An 18336-nucleotide genomic window follows, 5' to 3' on the forward strand; every position below is an offset into this window, starting at 1 on the left:
AGGAAAAAACTGGAATGAGCACTGGACATGGATTGAACCTGAACGTTACTAATAAAATAATTCTGAAAGAAATCAGGTAAATTTCTCTTAATCACATGAATTAGCACGTTCCCAAATCACCCCAACAAGAGGAAAAGCTCGTCCGGATATTAAAATTCCACATTGTCATAAAATACTCCTAGGAAAACCTCTAACACAAATAAAGTTAATTTGACTTGTTGATAGCAACTGATTTTAAATGGTCCTAGCCTAGTTTATACTGGAAGAGATCCACTGATAGACTGTCATTGTAATCCTCAAAGTCAGCCCCTGGAGAGGAACTGCCAAGTGCCGGGGCAGGAGATCGTTCAACCATTAAATGCTGCCTGACATAAAGATGAGGTGGTGTAAAATTCTCTCTGAAATGTTTATGTATTGGCAACTCTCCGTTCCGAGAGGGGGGAAAAAACACCCTTGCACTTAATATATTTTATAGCAAATAATCTGCTTTTCTCTCTCTCTCAAAACTCCCCTCTAATTGCAAACATAAACGTTGCTTTAGGAGCACCCACTAGCATCTACTCTCCTTGACTATCCAAAACTCAACAAATGCTCTCTTCACGTGCCATATTTGTATGCCTTTCCAAGGAAGAATGACAGTTCCTGAAAGGTTGTTTTGTTATCATTATCCCTAGTTTTTCATAAGCAAGATTGCTGCCCTGCTGATGCTAATCCAAAAAGATGCAGAGCTACATCTTCTCTTGTTGCTGGTCTGGAATGTAATACTCCAAAATAGGAAAAGAAGACACAGCTGTTTTATATTTATCATGGAAAAAAAAGTATGCTTTTGGACCCAAAATAATAAACAGTCACCAAACTCTGAAGACCCTACTGAGGAGAAACTGAGTAGCTGAAAGTACTAAGGAACACAGCAAGGCAAAGGTATGGATGACTTAAAGAAGGTACCTGGACTGACAGACAAAATCTTATTTGTGCTACAGTATCTGCTATGCCCTTATCCACAAGGACTCTCCAGGCATTCAGTTGAAAATATGGATTGGGCTACTCTGGATATAACCAACACAGGCATTTCTGGTGATCCAAATCTGTGATTTCTGCTGTCTCTAGTCCCCTGTCATAACATTTTCTTCTCTGTTCTGTCTTCATAGGGAGCACCAATTGCCAAACTGTTTTGACTTGATCACCAGGATGATCCCAAACACAGAGGAAATATTATATTAATATTAGTGTAACATTAATATAATAGCTATATGTGCTGTAAGTGGAGACAGAACAAGGGTCTTTTACTCAAGGCTGTAATTTATTTATTCCCTATTTAATCCCTTTGGACACTCAAAAATGGTACAGGAAGCAATTCACAGCCCGAGACAGATCAACCCAGAAGGTTTTATTGTTAAATTTATATCCCTGACAGCAGAAGCACAAGGAGTGCTGAGCAGAGCATCACGAGCAGAGACTGACAACCACCTCACCTTCTCACAAACTTTGGGTGAAGAAGCCAGCCTAGGTTGGTTTTCAAGGAGACTGGGTGACAATCAATCATAGAAATGGGAGAGATGTGGTAGAAATGGCAGATGAAGGATTGTGCCAGCCCTCCTTGCCCATGGAATGGCACAGCACACTCCTCTTGCTTCCCTCCCCAAGGTGCAGCATTTCCCCAGACAGGGCTTCAAGGTAAAGCAGCTGCACAGCTCTGCAATTCCTCTATTCCTACCATACATGTCATTCACAGCTCATGTTTCAGCTGCAAGTGACATTTCACCACCAGAACCCATTTCCACGATGAGAAATTGCCCTTTGTACAAATGACGTGAAAAATATGTGACAGCTTCTGGGGGGTTTGGGATAGGAGCTGTGCATTGCCTACAGCTTGAATAATGTGAAATAGCGCGGATCCAAGAACACAGATGGCTAAGGGTTGGGGGACAAATAAGTTAATTATAAAGTCACATTCCAGGGAAGTGTAAGAAAGAAGAATAAAAGAGGTAATTTTATTCTGAAAAATCAGTTTACAAGCAAACAAAGAAACTGTATTTTATATCAAAGATGTGCTTTAGATGGTGGAAAAATAAGAAATTCTCAAATAAGGATCAGATTTTTCTAGAAAAGAATACAACATTTTTAAAGAGCATTTTCACCATGATTTATTACTTATCCAAAAGGCTTAGATAATGTGTATTGCTTCATAATTCACCATTGGCTAAGTCCAATTAGCACCTGTGTCTAAAGCTATCTTTTTACTTCTGCTACAATTTAGTACTTCAGCTTCCAAACAGAGCTGCAGATCTGGGGAGTCAGATCCTTGGATGCAACCACTGGCAGAAATCTCACTGAAATAATCACACAATCACAGAATGGCGTGGGCTGGAAGGGAACTAAAAGATGCTGCAGTTCCACCCACCCTGCCAGGGATGAGGATGCCACTCACTAGACCAGGTTCCACAGGGCTCATCCAGCCTGGTCTAAGACATCTACGAAAAAAGATTTGAGAAAAAAATCACATTTTCCCTAAAACAAGAATCTGCTATATTCCATTTAAGAGAGGATCTCATACATCCTGAATGAGATGGGATGTAAACTGAATATCCAGGAGCTCACAAATTAATTTCACTTTGAGAAATTAATTTGTGAGAAGAAGAACGACCACAACCACAAAGCCTTGCATTGCCACGGGGCACTGGAAGATTGCAGAGTATCTTATCACACCTTTACTGGAGAAGAAAAAGAGAAAACCCCACAAAGCTTTAATCAAAGATCTAAACTAAACCTTTTCCCATCCAACAGCTTCTTTCTAATCCCACTTCACATTTGCATAAAGGCATCAGTGTGTGTCACCACCCACCAGTGACAGCAGTGAGTACAAGAACAAATATCCAGGAAACCAAAGGCCTTGTAACCTCAAATACACCACAGGATGGAACACAAGGAGCTGAAGGGATAAAGGAAGGGAAGGAAGGGAAGGAAGGGAAGGAACCATTACATGCCAGTAGGATTGCAGGAAGCAACGTGCCCAGGCTACATGGAAAGTGATAATTGCCACCTCCTTGTCCAAATCTATCTAAAATGAGGAATATTCTTGCCTGACCTCAAACTCATCACTCGGCACAAATCTAGGATGCAAAGGCAGACACAGACCAAGCACCTCACAGCGCTCCAAGTACTGCACATGCAACAACAATTTCTGCCACTTTCTATCTGACAAATCCTCAATTCTATTTGTATCAACAGCAACTTCGATACAGGACCAAAAGTTCTTACTGCCACTCAGAGGACTCAAATATAATAAAACACAGAAACAGCAAAGATAGTTAAGCATCTTTGCACCTTTTTTATTCTCTAACCTGCCCTCTCCTATGGTCCAGGCACTGATGGACAGGGGCTTTGCTCCTCTGAAGAGCCTTGAATTTCTGCAGAAGCCGTAAGAGCACAAATAGTTACAGACTCTCCTAAATATATTAAGACTGTGATGGAAAACTGATTAATAGATTCATTATATTGTCTTGCTTGTGTTGTTCAAGGGAAAATGAAAAAAAAAAAAACAGAAAACTTTGGTCAATCCACATGCATACATCTCCACAAAATCACTCTACTTTTGTACAAATTCTAGTACAGTGCTTTTCCTTCACATTAAATACATGTAGAAAGAAAGACTGAAGATCAAAGCTTTCCCTCAGAGCTTATTCTTCAGACAAAAACACATTGTTTATTTACCAACCCTTGTAAAATAAACAAAATAATTTTACATATCAATTCCTATGCAAACCATCTTTGTGTGGGGTTTTTTTAATTAGTTTTATTTGTGTGCTTATTTTATGTTTGACTCAAGCTAAGATGCAAATACAGAGGCATACAACAAACCACAGAGATCTGCAATATAGAAACCCAAACAATACCACAAATTTCCCTGTGCATGAATCAAATTTCTCCTTCACAGGCTTAATAACATTCTCACACTAACTCCCTGCCACAGTTACAGATGGCCAGCCCATCCTCATCTGTGACAATTTGATTGCTGCAGCCTGTTGTCACAGACATTTTAAAAGCAGAGGAAGTATTAATTGCCTTGATCTTGTTAGGATTCTTATTTGCTGTTCAAATTAGCCTCTTGTGTTTTTGGTTTTTCTTCTCCCTAAACAAATTCAGAACAGATTGAGGCAGGGCAGCACTCACCTCAAAAACAGTTCTGCTACAATTTACTCTGAATGTAGATGTTAGAAAAATAGTTCTTTCTCCATTCAGATAAACCTCAGCTGTTAAAAGATGTAGGAATCATATCAAAACCTCAAATTTTAAAGCACACTGATCTAATAAGGCATTTAAGACAAAGTATTCTTCAGCTTATTCAAAGTAATTTGTTGAATTAAGCTGCTAAAAGATGAAGTTTCACTTCTCAGAGCAGAAAAACCAATTTCACTTCAAAAATACCAGTACCCCAGGTAACTATTACTGAACAGGCTAGACAAGTTCCATGCTCAACATGAAAAGCTTAAAATGAGAGTTTTATTCTGGAAAAAGAAATTATTTTAGTGGCTGGGTTTATGAGCTACAAAGGTATGTAAAATAAAACATACCCTGCAAGGCAACGAGCCAAATTCTAACCAATCATAACACCTTCCACAAATTATTAATTTGAACTGAATAAAAGGATTTTATTTCTCCCTCTCTTGGTAAATATTCTAAGCAATATCATTCATGATGATAAAAGGAAAGAACACAACTATTAATTCACCCCATCCATGTAACTGACTGAAGAACCTGGCCAACACCAGTCATTTGTTTTTTCCTTGCCTTCATCAGTTCAGCCTTCTTCTTCATCCAGCAAACAATGATTCTCTATGAAAATCTCAATGATTTTCCTGGAAAACACACATGCATGGGTAGATTCCTTTTTTAAATTGATGTGAGGAGTCAGACTGGCCACTCACACCAGTGAAGGTGTGCTGACACTCAGTGCAAGGGTTCCTCCTCCAAACTGGAGAGGCAAGGGAATGGGGACATAAAGGATCAGAGTACAATGCATGTCTGGAAATACATATTCAGGGAAAAAAAGAACAAAAAACCTCTTTAAATAAATAAAAATATATAAATATATATATAAATAAATATAAAACCCCACAGTTCATCTTGAACCAGTTTCCCACCCTGCTCTAAATCACTGGGAAACAGTAAGTTTGAGGGTAAAAAAAAAAAAAAAATAAATACTTCTGTTTTGAAATGACTTGAATACCCAATAATAGCAGAGCTCAGGAAGGTGAAAAACCTGAACTACTGATCGTGCACATTTACAATTTCACAACAAGATGGAAAGGCCATTTATAAAGGAAATATCTTGGGACAAGGCAATAGCTGAGGCTGAATGAGGCATCTGAATATCCCATTTTCCAGGAGGCAAACAATCCCAGTGCATGCTAGCACAATAAAAATCACATTAGTCTATTGTGCTGCAGGCCAGCAAACCTGTTAAATAGAAATGTAATGTTGTTAAGAACCCCACTATTAACAGGGGGGGAGATTGCAGCAGGGGAGAAAATGTGGGGGAAAAGTGCTAAAAATGCACTGTTTGGGGGGAAAAAAAAAAAGAAATTTAAAAAGTCAGGTTTAAAAGACTTAATTCTGATGTCTGAAGTCAAACTTGATGAAACACAGGATGTGATATCTGTCCTAGGCCCCACCACTGCCCACTTCAAATAAAACATCAACCCTGTACACAAGACAGCAGTAATTTAGAATAGGGATTATATAAATATTTCCTTTTATCTCACAGAATTGGGAATTACTATTGATTATCAGCCTTGAAATTGTTTGGAAACTTAGGGCTCAACACACTTTGGAAACATGCTTTGCTTTGTCCATTAAACAAATATGCGTGGATCCTTATACCTAAATCAGGTGTAAATCTGCTTTCATCATCATTTAAAATAAAAATTCAAAAAGAAGCTACTTCCTTCTGTTGTCCCTAAGAAATATTGATCCTAGTGCTGTAAAAAAAAAAGGGTGATATAATTGTTTCATTTTCTCTCCCTTTTTTTTCCCCCATATCTGTTAAGGTGACCACTGGGAGTTGCACTGCCTGGAGCCTTGATTAAATGTTTCACTGCATCCAGAACACTTCATCACGCAGCATAGCCAAAATCTATTATGGCTTGCAAGTGACTCATACTTGAGCTATGAGAAAACCATAATAAAGAGCATTTTACATAAAAATGCCCAAAAGGTTGGTAATTCAATCTTGATTCTGAGTAGTATGCAAGGTCTCTGCGTCCAGCCTGTGCAGACAATAAGGCATTGTCTGGAAATGTGTTACCTACTGTGGTTACAGTTCACTTCTTTTGCCAAAATCCAGATGAAAGACACTGAAAAGAAACAATCTTGTCCCAGCAGAAGGCCACCAGCCAGGACAGGACACTAACATTTCCAAAAAAAAAGTTTTCCTAAAGGCAAAGCAAAGAATGATAAAATTCTAATTTTTTCTGAAATCAGTATTTTAAGGTAATTTAAGCACTACATCATTTTCTGCTCCCTCAAAAGAGACATGGTCTCACATGCAGCAGAGGGAATTAAAACTGGATTAAGGAAAGCACTACTCAAACCTTGGCTAATTTAACAAAGTAACAGCATGCTGAGTTTAAAACACACATCAAAACACAGAGAAGCATAAACATGGAAACCCAGTAGGATCCAACTTCACAGCAAATGAGAGATGAACATCAAATTGGTAGAAGGGATAAAACTGATAAGAAATGCCACCAGCAGTTATTTTCTCCCTTCGCTCACCACCAGAACCATAATAAAACACAGGTTACTTTGTCAGGACTGGTTAATGAGTAACAGGTATAGCTCAGTCAATATTCACACAGCTTTAAAACCAGAATTATTGTAGGGATGAGTTACCTTGAACTCCATTTCAAGAGGACTAATTAATTCCCAGAAACTGCAACTCAGGGGCACCAAGGCAGAGCTGGGCTGGCATTAAGGACATGACAAACTCCTCCACCCACCCATGGATGCTGCATATGCACACACACACGGCCCTGCAGCATTTCCCCAGAGAAAAGGGGTGACTTTCTCCTAAAGACATTGCTTCTTCTGCACCTAGTACCACAAACACTTGGCAAACCCTTGCTAGTGAGGCTTTTTTGGTGTTTTATTTTTTTCTTTTTGGAATTTTTGTTCTTAAAGCAGTATACATTTGGGACCCATTTGGCTTATAACTTTGCATTTAATTAAATGAGTTCTACTGCCATGTAATAAGAAATGGATTGAATCAGTAAGAACATTTCAGTCTGTGCCAGAAAATTAAAAAAAAAAAAAAAAGGATAAAGTCAGAAAGTGCAAGCATTAGAAGTTCAAGAATGGGAATGTCACACCTCTAAATTAAATAAATCACCTAATTAAACTTACAGGTGTGACATTTAAGACACGTGCAGTCATCAGGACAATGTGACAAATCCATCCCATCACTGAAGGCTGCCCAAACAGCAAATGAAAACCTCTTTACCCAGAGCCATGGCAGAAAAAGCACTGCTACAGACATCAAGACACTATATTCACTAGAGACACTATATTCTCTTGCACAATCTGATATTTGAGATATATTTAAGGTTTATTTAAGATACAGGACTGAATGCTGACTGATGTTTTGCAGTTTTGAGGGTCTCGTATGTGGCACTTCCTGAGAAGAATCCCTCTAAGACCCTAAATAGACTTTAGCCAATAAAACACAAAGCCAACGTGTTACTCTCCTGATTCACATTTAGAAGTACAAAGCCATATTACAGAAATGGCTAAAGGCTTTTCCCCCCCACAGCACTGCCAGCAGGGAAGTGTCAGGGCTAGAAATTCCAAGTATTTCTGCATCCTCCTATGCAAGTGCCTTCCTCACCATTCCAGGCAAGTGCCTTCCTCACCATCCTGCTCTTTTGCAGACTGCAGGCTTGTGCAGCACATCTGGTGTCAGGGAGGGCCCTGCCCTGTGGCCACAGGCCCCTTGAGACCAGGACAGTTTTTTGCTGTGGTCACAGCTGGGCCTTTTCATGTGGCTGCCCTCAGCAGAGCCAGCTGGCAACACCGGGGCTGCAGCGGCACGGTCAAGAACTTCAACCCACCGGGCACACCAGCCCTGCTTTACTCACAATTTCTATTTAGGCAGCTGGACCTTCAGGCATAGCCTTCTTTCCCCATTTGTCTTTTTGGCCCACCACGGCTATGGAACCTTTAGTACAATTATTGAGAAAATCCCACATGAGTGCATCAGCCTACTGTTATGTCTGTTGGACCAACTCCTATACCTGGACCAAAAATCAAAGTCCTACATGCCTCCAAAACCTAGTTTTTCCCCCCAACTAAATTCAGTATGTCTACATTATCTCTTCTTGAAAAAAATTGCTGTTTCTGGTGATGAGGTTTTGCAATAAAGCCCTTCTTGAAGCTGAATAAAAACCTCTATATCAGTCTTTTACCAAACCATGAAGATTCAAGTTGGCACATAACTAAAAGCTTTCATCTCCAAAAATAGTCTAAATAGCTGAATAACACATTTCTTCTGGCCCAGGAATGTGAAAGGTGGATGAAACTCCACTTACAGTTCTTCATGTCAGCTAACAATTTTTGTTTCCCTCACTTACCGTTTGAATTTTCTTACTCAGCTGTTGGACTTTGGATTTGACACAGCAAATTTAGAAAATCAAGAATTAAAGACTAATTAAATGGTCTTTAAAAAGACCTTTTGAAACATGTCATTTCAGCATATCTGTAAGTACACACATGACCTTGTTCACTGAAGAAAAGTCAAGTAAAAAACCCCAGACTTTCACAGAAATAGCTGGAACAGTGTGCTTATGTGGGGTTCTTACAGTCATCTTCCTTAATAAAGAATATGAAGTGTTTTATTTGAGCATAAATTTAGGGATTTTCTTTTCATTGGTTCCTAAACATCCACTCCATCTTCTCTAGATGCAGCATCTACATCAGACTATGAAGTTAAGCTCTCTGGCTGCTACAATCAATAATGAGAATTTTTAATAGCCCAGATCCTGACACATTTCTATATTGCATCTATCTCCCCCAACACCCTGACTTTGCACCACATCTCAGTGGCTTTTTGTATTTATTTATTTGTTTTATTGTGGATAGCCCTGAGCAAGCCCTGATTACTGGGTCAGAAACATCACCCGCAGCTGACAATTGTAACAAACCAAAGCCTCCGTGCAATCAAGTAAAAACTGTAAGTTCTGATAATCTCAGCAAACCTCTTTTAGAGGGAAAAAAAGAAGTAAATACACTTGCACTTGCGCCTATCATCTTAATTTCAGTGTGGCAGGAAGCAGATATACCACAAGAGAATGGTTCCCATGGTATTTCCAGCCCAGGAGAAACCAAAGAGCCTTTTCATGCTCGGGTCCCTGTCTGATGTCCTGACTGAAGTGACTCAGCTATTCCTCGTGCTATAGCACTTGGGTTTTGCAGTTATTATCCTGATTGTGCCAGGTCTTTGATCCTTGTGGAAGTTCACCACCACTGGTCATTACTACAAGTCTCTGGATATTTCAAATGTATGGGAGGAATTTGACAAGGGCTGAGAATCACCAGTTCCCTTCTGAGGAACACAGAAAATAAACCAAAAGAAAAAAACCCCAACAAAACAAACCAAATCAGAATAAACTTTCAAGTGTAACCATAAAAGATTCAGAAATTCTTAACAGAGTTCAAGAATCCCTAAATACACAACTAAAAGATATAATTCTGTCTTTTGAAGATTGAGCTTAGGTTCAATTTCCTTGTGTTTTCCCCTTGTTTTACTTTCTTTGATTTGTGTCTTCAGTAGGGTGTCTATGATGTGGCATGGGATTGTTTTTTTTTTTTTTTAGAGCCCATTTTTTCTAAAGATCTTGTAGGTTGCAACAGTCTCAGTCTTTCTGGCTTTAACTGAATTAAGGAGTGCTGTGTACTGAATGTACAAACTGGCTCACTGTCCATGTGGAACAGATTAGACAATGATCATTCATTGTATGCTCACAATTGAAGCATTTCAATAGTTTTATAGACAATTGAGAAATAGGAAAAATTATTTTGAGGACAAAATCTGAATGGCTTACAGTTAAGCTATTATATTATATTATAGGGCAGGAAAACAGAAACAGAGTAGGCAAAATTTAATACAAAAAAAAACCAACAAAAGTCGCATATTAACTCTTAGCAAGAAAATTACAGCAACAAACCTGGGCATCACGGAGAGGTCTAAAAAACAATGCTGAGGGGTTTTGTTTCCTGTTTTTTCGTACCATTCACATCCCCCTCCCTGCCAAGATTCCTCAATCTCAGCCTGGTTTGATCCTTCCATAAGGTGTGACACCTTATTTTATTTTCCTAAGCATGATACAGAAAAATGGTAGAGCAAAATTTTTCTAAAAGAAAAGTATTTTCTAGGTATAAGTGTAATAAATCTGAAAGGTTTTTGAGAAAGACAAAGAGGGAAAAAAATTGAGGAAAAAAAAAAAGGAGGAAGCACAAAAAAAGGAGGAAACACACACAAAAAAAGGAGGAAACACACAAAAAAAAAGGAGGAAACACACAAAAAAAAGGAGGAAGCACACAAAAAAAAAGGAGGAAGCACACAAAAAAAAAGGAGGAAGCACACAAAAAAAAAGGAGGAAGCACACAAAAAAAGGAGGAAGCACACAAAAAAAGGAGGAAGCACACAAAAAAAAGGAGGAAGCACACAAAAAAAAGGAGGAAGCACACAAAAAAAAGGAGGAAGCACACAAAAAAAAGGAGGAAGCACACAAAAAAAAGGAGGATGGCAAAGACTTCTGAATAATTTAAAAATGGCAACAACTGAAATGCCTCTGCTAGCTCATCATGTTAATGGAGACAACAACATAATTACCAACATAATTTCATAATGAACAGCTGCTGATAGGGCAACAGGGAAAGCGTCATGCCCCAAAGACATCATGGTGTGCTTTACATGGCATTTGTTTCACTTACAAGCAATGGCATAGGAAGTAGAGATGCAGGTGCTCTGTTTAAAAGCATTCTAAAGCTGAAAACACCCACACCTATCTAGAAACCTGCTGCTTGAAATGTCAGCATTTGTGAGAAATGAATAATGGCAATTTCTGCATTTATCAACAGCTGCCTTCTACAAACTTCCAGCAGACTTTCTCCAACATGATGAAAGGCATCTTTGTAACAATAAAATACCATGGTATTACCAAGAACACAGGGAGGTACGAAACTTCTTGCAGGAAATCTCAGCCCCCAAAAACCGAAGTGTAAACTGAATTCACTCCTTCAGCCTTTCCAATGACCAAACCATAGTACAGAACAGCAGGAGCTGTTATTTACCTTTCCTTCATACTTTATGAATCACTGACACACTCTCTGCTGTGTGCCATTTGCTGACATACCATATTTTGTCTCAAAACAATGGAATTTGTTCAAAAGAATGAACTACTGGTGTATTTAACACATCTCCTGATAACTATTAATTGTGCATTTTCCCAAACATATTTCTCACACAGGCCTCACCAAACAACTTCTTGAAGCCCAGTAAGTCACAGACACCCTCCAAGCAGGCAACTCCCTGATATGAGATGATGTGCAAAATGCAATATTTGCAATATGCCTCAGGGAGAAAGTTACAGGCTATGAGTACAGGAATTCAGGTTAAAATAACAACAGTAGAAAGGGAAATATTTGTAACAATGCTAACTGATTGCTGGATTCACATTTTCAGTAACCCCAAAACAAATCCTGAAACTCCAGCAAGATAGTGCCTTTCTTTGCATGGACTGAGGTACTTGGCAAACACTGCTGAGTGAATTAAAACTGGCATACAATACAAGCAAGTTAGAAGGGTTGATTGAAATCTCTCTTTGAGCAGCAATGCAAACCCCCCTCAAATCTGTCAAAACACATTCCTTCAGAGTTTTGGGGTCTTCAGGTCCCATGGACATTCCCATTCCGGTAAATCTCTACCTGCTGCCTCAAGCCATTTCTTCTCTTTCAGGCTGATGAATGTGTGCCTAATAACCAGCAGAAATGCAAACAGGACCCCCAAAACAACTTTCTACTGACCTAAAGTAGTCTGAGACTTATGGAGACATCATTGTTCCGTTTATGTTAGGCAAAATTATTTCCCTATGTTTCTAGCAGCCCCTTGTAAAGCACAACAGACATCAGAACAGCATTAAAAAGCAACTTACAAAGCACACTATCACTACTTTCTTTGAACAGAAAGAAAGTAGTTCACTTCAAAGTAGCTTCAAAATCATATTTGTTCACTGCTTTTCAGCACACCCACAATGAACATTAAACTTGTAGTTCTTGGGCTTGGCATATGTTGTTTTTTTTTATTAACTTTGTACTTTGCAGGTTTAGAAAGTGTGCTGCAAATCATGAGCACCAGTATTTGTGGCTCTTCAATTAAATATACAGCTACAATATTATAAATACATTGCTGAACTAATAAAATCACCACAAAACAACAAAGAACATGAAATTCTGCATGAATTTTTACACTACACAGCATTCAGCTCACCAGTACTTTCTAATCAAGCTTCCTGTATCACATTTATATCATTGCAGCTCATCAAATTTTCTAATTTATGTACAAGGACAGTTCAGCTCCTCTGGTTTTTGGGTACGTTCATGTATGCATCTTATTAAGACTACCTAACACCACGTATTTGATAATGAGTTTGACAAATAATAGCATCAGACTGCGCGGAAACAGAGCAGCACTTTAATTTCTTTATTTTTTTTAAATTCTTCTGAACTTGAGCTTATTTCCTGGTACTGAAATCATAATTAACTTACATCAAAAATCCTGCTGCTGTAAATCCCACTGGCTTCAGTAACTATGCCAGAAAGGGGTCCATTATGTGAGTCATCTGCTACAAACCAGAAAACAGCAACCACGCAACAGAATAATGCCGACTGAAATGATTGATGTTACTCTGACCACTCGCTCCTCCAAGTTGTGTAACCCTGCACAATGGCTGCAATACCATCTTTTTTCTCTCAAATGTGACCAAGGAAAGGTGCCTGACCATTCCAATTGACATGTTTTTCTTCCTGTGGGCCTAAAAAGCAGCTTATTTGTACAACTCAGGCACCACAGCAACGAAAGTTGTGTTGTCTCATTTGGCACAGGGCCAGGCAATGCTTGCTGAGTGCCAAATGCTCCACTAACCTAGATAATTTACACAGAGATGACGCACAGGAGAAAAAAAATCAGGTTATTACTGTATTTACTACCAGATACAGCTTTAAGTTTCATTGTATGCAGGGCTGTGCTTTAGAGTGAGCCATCCTCACTAGACACTTTTGGAAAACACACTTGGCACTTAGAGAGTGCAGTTTAAAAAGGAGGGAAAAAAAAAAAAAGAAAGAGGTAAATTTAGAAACAAGAATTAATGAGTACATCTGTAATTCTGTAATTACGGCATCTGCTCTTAAGCCTTTGCATCTGCTTGTGTACAGCTGCTCAGCACTGTCAACAATAACCTCAAACCCATGGCCAGATAGCATCTCACAACTTCAAGCCAAGCAAAAAAAAAAAAAAAAAAAAACACATTAAATTCACATAGTGCATATGAACACACTGATGTGACCAAGCTAATGATCCACTGGACAAAAGCTCAGTTTTAAAACTCTGTGTATGTAGGGTTTTATGGTTTCAAATACAAAAAGGTTTGTGTGAAACTGAAGAGCTGCCTTCCAGGAATTCACAAAAGGAATAATCTCCATGGGAGAGGCTTCATCATAAGAGTTCACTGTCTGGCAATTGTGTTTCACAAACAAAGACTTTAATAAAAATGTTCTGTTAAAAGTATTTTAGTGGAAATCTCCTCAAAACAAAATGATCAGGACAAGCAAAGCACTAAATTTTAAAACAGAGTGCTGCCAGCATCAACCCTCCCTGATAGTTTAGGAAGAAGGTTTCTGAAGGTGCCACACTAATACTCAGTTCAGAGGGAATTCAAAATGGGACATACCTCAAAGCCACTGAATATCCTCAAAGCCTAAAAAGTCTCAGAAAGATGACTTCAAATATAAGGCAAAAAAAAATTCAATAATAATAGAGACCACCTCTTCATTTTCTGTTTCTAGCACCATGCAGAGCTGCACCCTCTGGGAATGGCTGCTCCCTCTCCAAGTGTCCACTGGGATTATTCCAGGCCTGGCAAACAAGGTTTTTATCTCAGTTTCAGTCTCAGTCCTGCCAAATGCATGAGAACCAAGTGGAAGAGGTCCAAATATTTTTGGAGATGAGCAATTTGGTCTATTTGTGCTTTATTGTCCTGCTGCAGCAGCAGTGACACACACATTTGGGGTGCAACTTCCAACAAGACCCCTTGTTGGGTCTCTTCCATTGTCTGTGGCTGCACAAACAGCTACAAATGGGTTGAGTTACCATGATTATGGGTGTATTCACATGAAAGTATGAATTGAATATGAATAATTTACGAAGAGCCTAGAATTAGTTTCCCTGGCAGAGTATTCACCTAGCAGTGCTGTGGGATTGGAAAGGTCTGACACTTCCTTAGGAAGAGGAGAAGAACAGATCACCTGAGCTTTCATTCCCAACATCACCCACAGCTCATCCCCTCCTGTACTCATTACTGGGGGAGTGGTGATGCCACAAAGAACAGGTTTCCAAAACCTTATTTCCTTTCCTTCACCTTGCTACTTTGATTCCCCAGCTGTTAATATCTGTCTCTATCTAAGTTGACAAACTAGGGAAGTGTCAGTCTTCTAACCACTGAAAAATCAACTAACTCCCCCAGGCTTCCCTCACCAGCCCTATTCTCTACCTGCAGTATTCTCAGAGCTTCTATTGCTCTTGTGTGCATGCTTCCACATCCCTGAGCAGGCAGGCAGCACTGTGGGTTGTCACTGCCATATTTTCTGAAAAATCCTCTTTGCCCAGGATTTCTTCTCCTGGGAAGCTGAGAAGCCTCAGAAAAAAAAGGAAAACAATAATTATCTCATTTGCTTCTCCTGTGTTTGGCTGCTTTGGAATGTGGTTGCAGATTGCTTATCCCACATGTGAATTGTTGTGACTTAATGACCAATCATGGTCCACCTGTGCTGGGACTCTGGAGAGTCACAAGTTTTTCATTAATATCTTGTTAAACCTTCTGTAAGTATCCTATCTCTATTCTTCAATATAGTTTTAGTACAGTATTCTTTAATAGAACACCATAAAATAATAAATGAGCCTTCTAAGAACACGGAGTCAGATTCATCATTTCCTTCCTGCCACAGGGGACCCCAAAAACACCACAGCGGGTGAGGCACAGTGAATACATTCTGATTTTTTACAAGCAACCAACCCTGCCAGGGGAGACTGAGCTGTTTAGCAGGTCCCTTCTGGAGGGCAGGTACATCCCAGAGTTGTGCTGCACATCAGGATTGCTCCTCAAGGAGCAGCGAGGGAAGTGAGGAGGAAGGATTACCTGCTCATCCCAGCACAAAGGGTTTGTGCATGATTTTCTTCCTAGAGGAACACAAAAGGAGAGAGACACCACCCAGTCAGCCAAGGAAAGGGCTCACAAGCACCTAGGAGACAAGCAGGAGGTAAAACCCAGCCAGCTGTGTACAGCAGACCTAATTTCCTGCAGCGAGGGAGCAACAAATCCTTGCCACAGGGGAAGAGCCACAGATGTCACATCCCTCTCTGAGAGGGGATCATCCCATCTGAACACAGGCCAGTGACATGCCCCAGATGCAGGCTAGGCCAGCACACGTATGGCATGGGGAAAAAGCCTTCTGTGCTGCTGCTCACGGCTCATCTTGGCTACAAACCCTGGGTCAGATGCCATGCGGGAATCCAGCAGCTGTGTGGAACTGATGGTGGAAGCACAACTGACACAGCAGAAGGGTAGAACCATCTGCCCTCCTGTCCCTCAGCCCAGCCTTTTATCCCCTCCTGTTGATGTCCTGCACCTGTGTGCCCTCTGCTCCCTTTGGTGGTTGGGCAGTGCCCTGGGCTCTCCTTACCTTCAATGCTGCTCACCTGTCCTGCACAGCTGTGGCCCATTGGGGATGAGGTTTGGCCACAGTCCCCACCCAATCACCACAAACTCTGTGCCTACAGTAACTATGAGGCACTCACAAGATGAAGCTACAAAAAGAAAACCCAGCATCTCAATTCACCCTGCCTGCAAATGAAGACAATCCCCCTCTTCTGAGAGGACATTAACATTCCCAGGTAAAAAGCACCAACAGGACTGCTGATCCACCTCTCCATGTATTTTCATTTTCAAATCAATACCACCAGTTAATCTTTCAGCTGAAGTTTATATACCTTTCTCATGTACACCCCTCTCCTCCCTTCCTTGGGAGCTATGAACCTTTTTGAAGTATATGAAAGATGTTGAGGAGTTCACCTCCCAAATGTTACCCCCCCTCAACTGGCACAGATGATACATAAATTCCTATAAATTATATACAAAGGGCCTCAACTCCCTTCAAGGAAGCCACCCACTGAAGGGTTAAACACACAAACTGCAGATCCTGTCTAATTCCTCTTGATCCCTGTAGCCCATTGGGGATGAGGCTTGGCCACAGACCCACCCCAATCACCACAAACTGTGTGCCTACCTGGAACCGAGGGAAAACACTCAGAAAAGAGGAGCAATGGTGACTACAGTCATTGAACATGACCCACAAACTGATATCGAAAGAGAGGAAATTCAGTCTCGAAAGTGAGGATGGAGATAAATTGTACTATAATAGCTCTAAAGCACAAAAAAGAAAGGCAATAAGCTGTCTAAAGACCAAAGGACTTTGGTAAACAACTTGGGTTAGCACCTAGGAGGAATGCTGCAGCACTGGGAGGAAGGAGAGTCTGGGAAGAAGCAGGAGAAGTCACTGGCAGCACTGAAGGCACGTGAGGTCCTGCCTGTGTGCTGGAAAATGTGTGGGTTCCTCCCACGGTTCTCTCTGTTGATTCCACAGCAGTTCAGGTGAACAGTGGCTGCCAGTGGTGGGTAAGGCCTGGCAGAGACCCCAGTGATGGAGCAGGATGACCCAAGTGCACCATCCATGACATGCAGGACACTTCCCTGCGGTCCCTTTTAAATGATGCCCAGTGCAAGCCTTTTTCCAGGTATAGAAGAACATCACCACCACCTTGAGCACTATCACCAGTAAAAGTCAGGCCTTCCTACAGAAACCATCTGCATTTGATTTGCTCTTCCTGCTGCTCTGCACATCACCACCACAATTACAAACAGAAGTATTTGGCTCCCTGCCTTGCCCTTTTATTGCTTTACTATGCTTCACTGCCAATCCTTATGGCAACAGAACTTGCAAAGTCATGGACTCTTATAAAAATCTTATAATACTAAAACCCTGCACAGAGAGGTTTCTCCTACTCTTGGACACCGTGGAGTTTCCAGGTATTGTTTTTACTCTCATATCATTTTATATTTAATATAATAGCCAGAAATATGAGTCAACAATAGTAAGTTGAAGATTTTTCTTTTTTTTTTTTTTCCCAATCTTAGGTATTTCCTTTCTGCTTTCCTCAGTGCACTCTGCTCTGATTTTATTTGTACTGCAAACTCCTTGGGGCACAGGCAGTCTGTGCAGTACATTCTGAATTTACAGAAGGTAGAAGGATGAACTGTGATCCCTGCTAGCAAATACTGAACCTTTCCCTCATCATTTGACCCAAGTGTTGTCCAGCAGGCTGAGCCTACTACTGTAAAATGCGTTCCTAAAAACCACAATCTGAAAATAAGACTTATTTTACTGTATTTATCAAGAGGCAACAGAGTTTGCATTAGTTCCTGTAATCTTTATTTAAATCAAAGAAGCAACTCTGAATCAGCAAGGTAGGGAATGCTTGGATTCAGCTTCTTCCTCTCAGGCCAACATGGCAATCACTACACTTGGTTTGGAATCTGAAAGTTAAAAGGTGTTCCCCCAGGTGTGTGCATTGGTAATACAGCAGAAGTTTGAGCTTGTGTAAAATTAAATAACCTGTTGTTCCACAAGGTGAAAATCATCAAGGCAGCTCCACAAACTCACTGGCCACGAGGTTTACAGGGATTAAGTGGATCTGTGCAGCACTGGGATGCTATTTCTGATGGCTTATGATTATGGGATGCTGGCAGAAGGAAAAAGAGATCTGGTCATTTTCAGTAAGTTTCCCAAGAGATCACAAGTTTGGAGTGTTTCTCACAGCATTAGACACATCGCAGGAACTCACCTGCTCCGAAGCACAAGACCTGCTGCCTGTGAGCTGCCTGCAATGGACTGCTGAGTGCAATGTGATGGGAGGAATAATAATAACAGTTCAACAGATTAGAAGCACCTTCA

At 40.3% G+C, this 18336-nt stretch overlaps 1 protein-coding gene across 1 annotated transcript in view; it reads right to left on the reverse strand.

Annotated features, from left to right (window-relative positions):
* FAT4 (FAT atypical cadherin 4) overlaps nt 1-18336 on the reverse strand; it is a 120313-nt gene that overhangs the window by 60223 nt on the left and 41754 nt on the right. The window lies entirely within an intron of this gene.

The sequence above is a fragment of the Zonotrichia leucophrys genome, chromosome 4, assembly GCF_028769735.1.
Source record: "Zonotrichia leucophrys gambelii isolate GWCS_2022_RI chromosome 4, RI_Zleu_2.0, whole genome shotgun sequence".
NCBI classification, from domain to species: Eukaryota; Metazoa; Chordata; class Aves; order Passeriformes; family Passerellidae; genus Zonotrichia; species Zonotrichia leucophrys.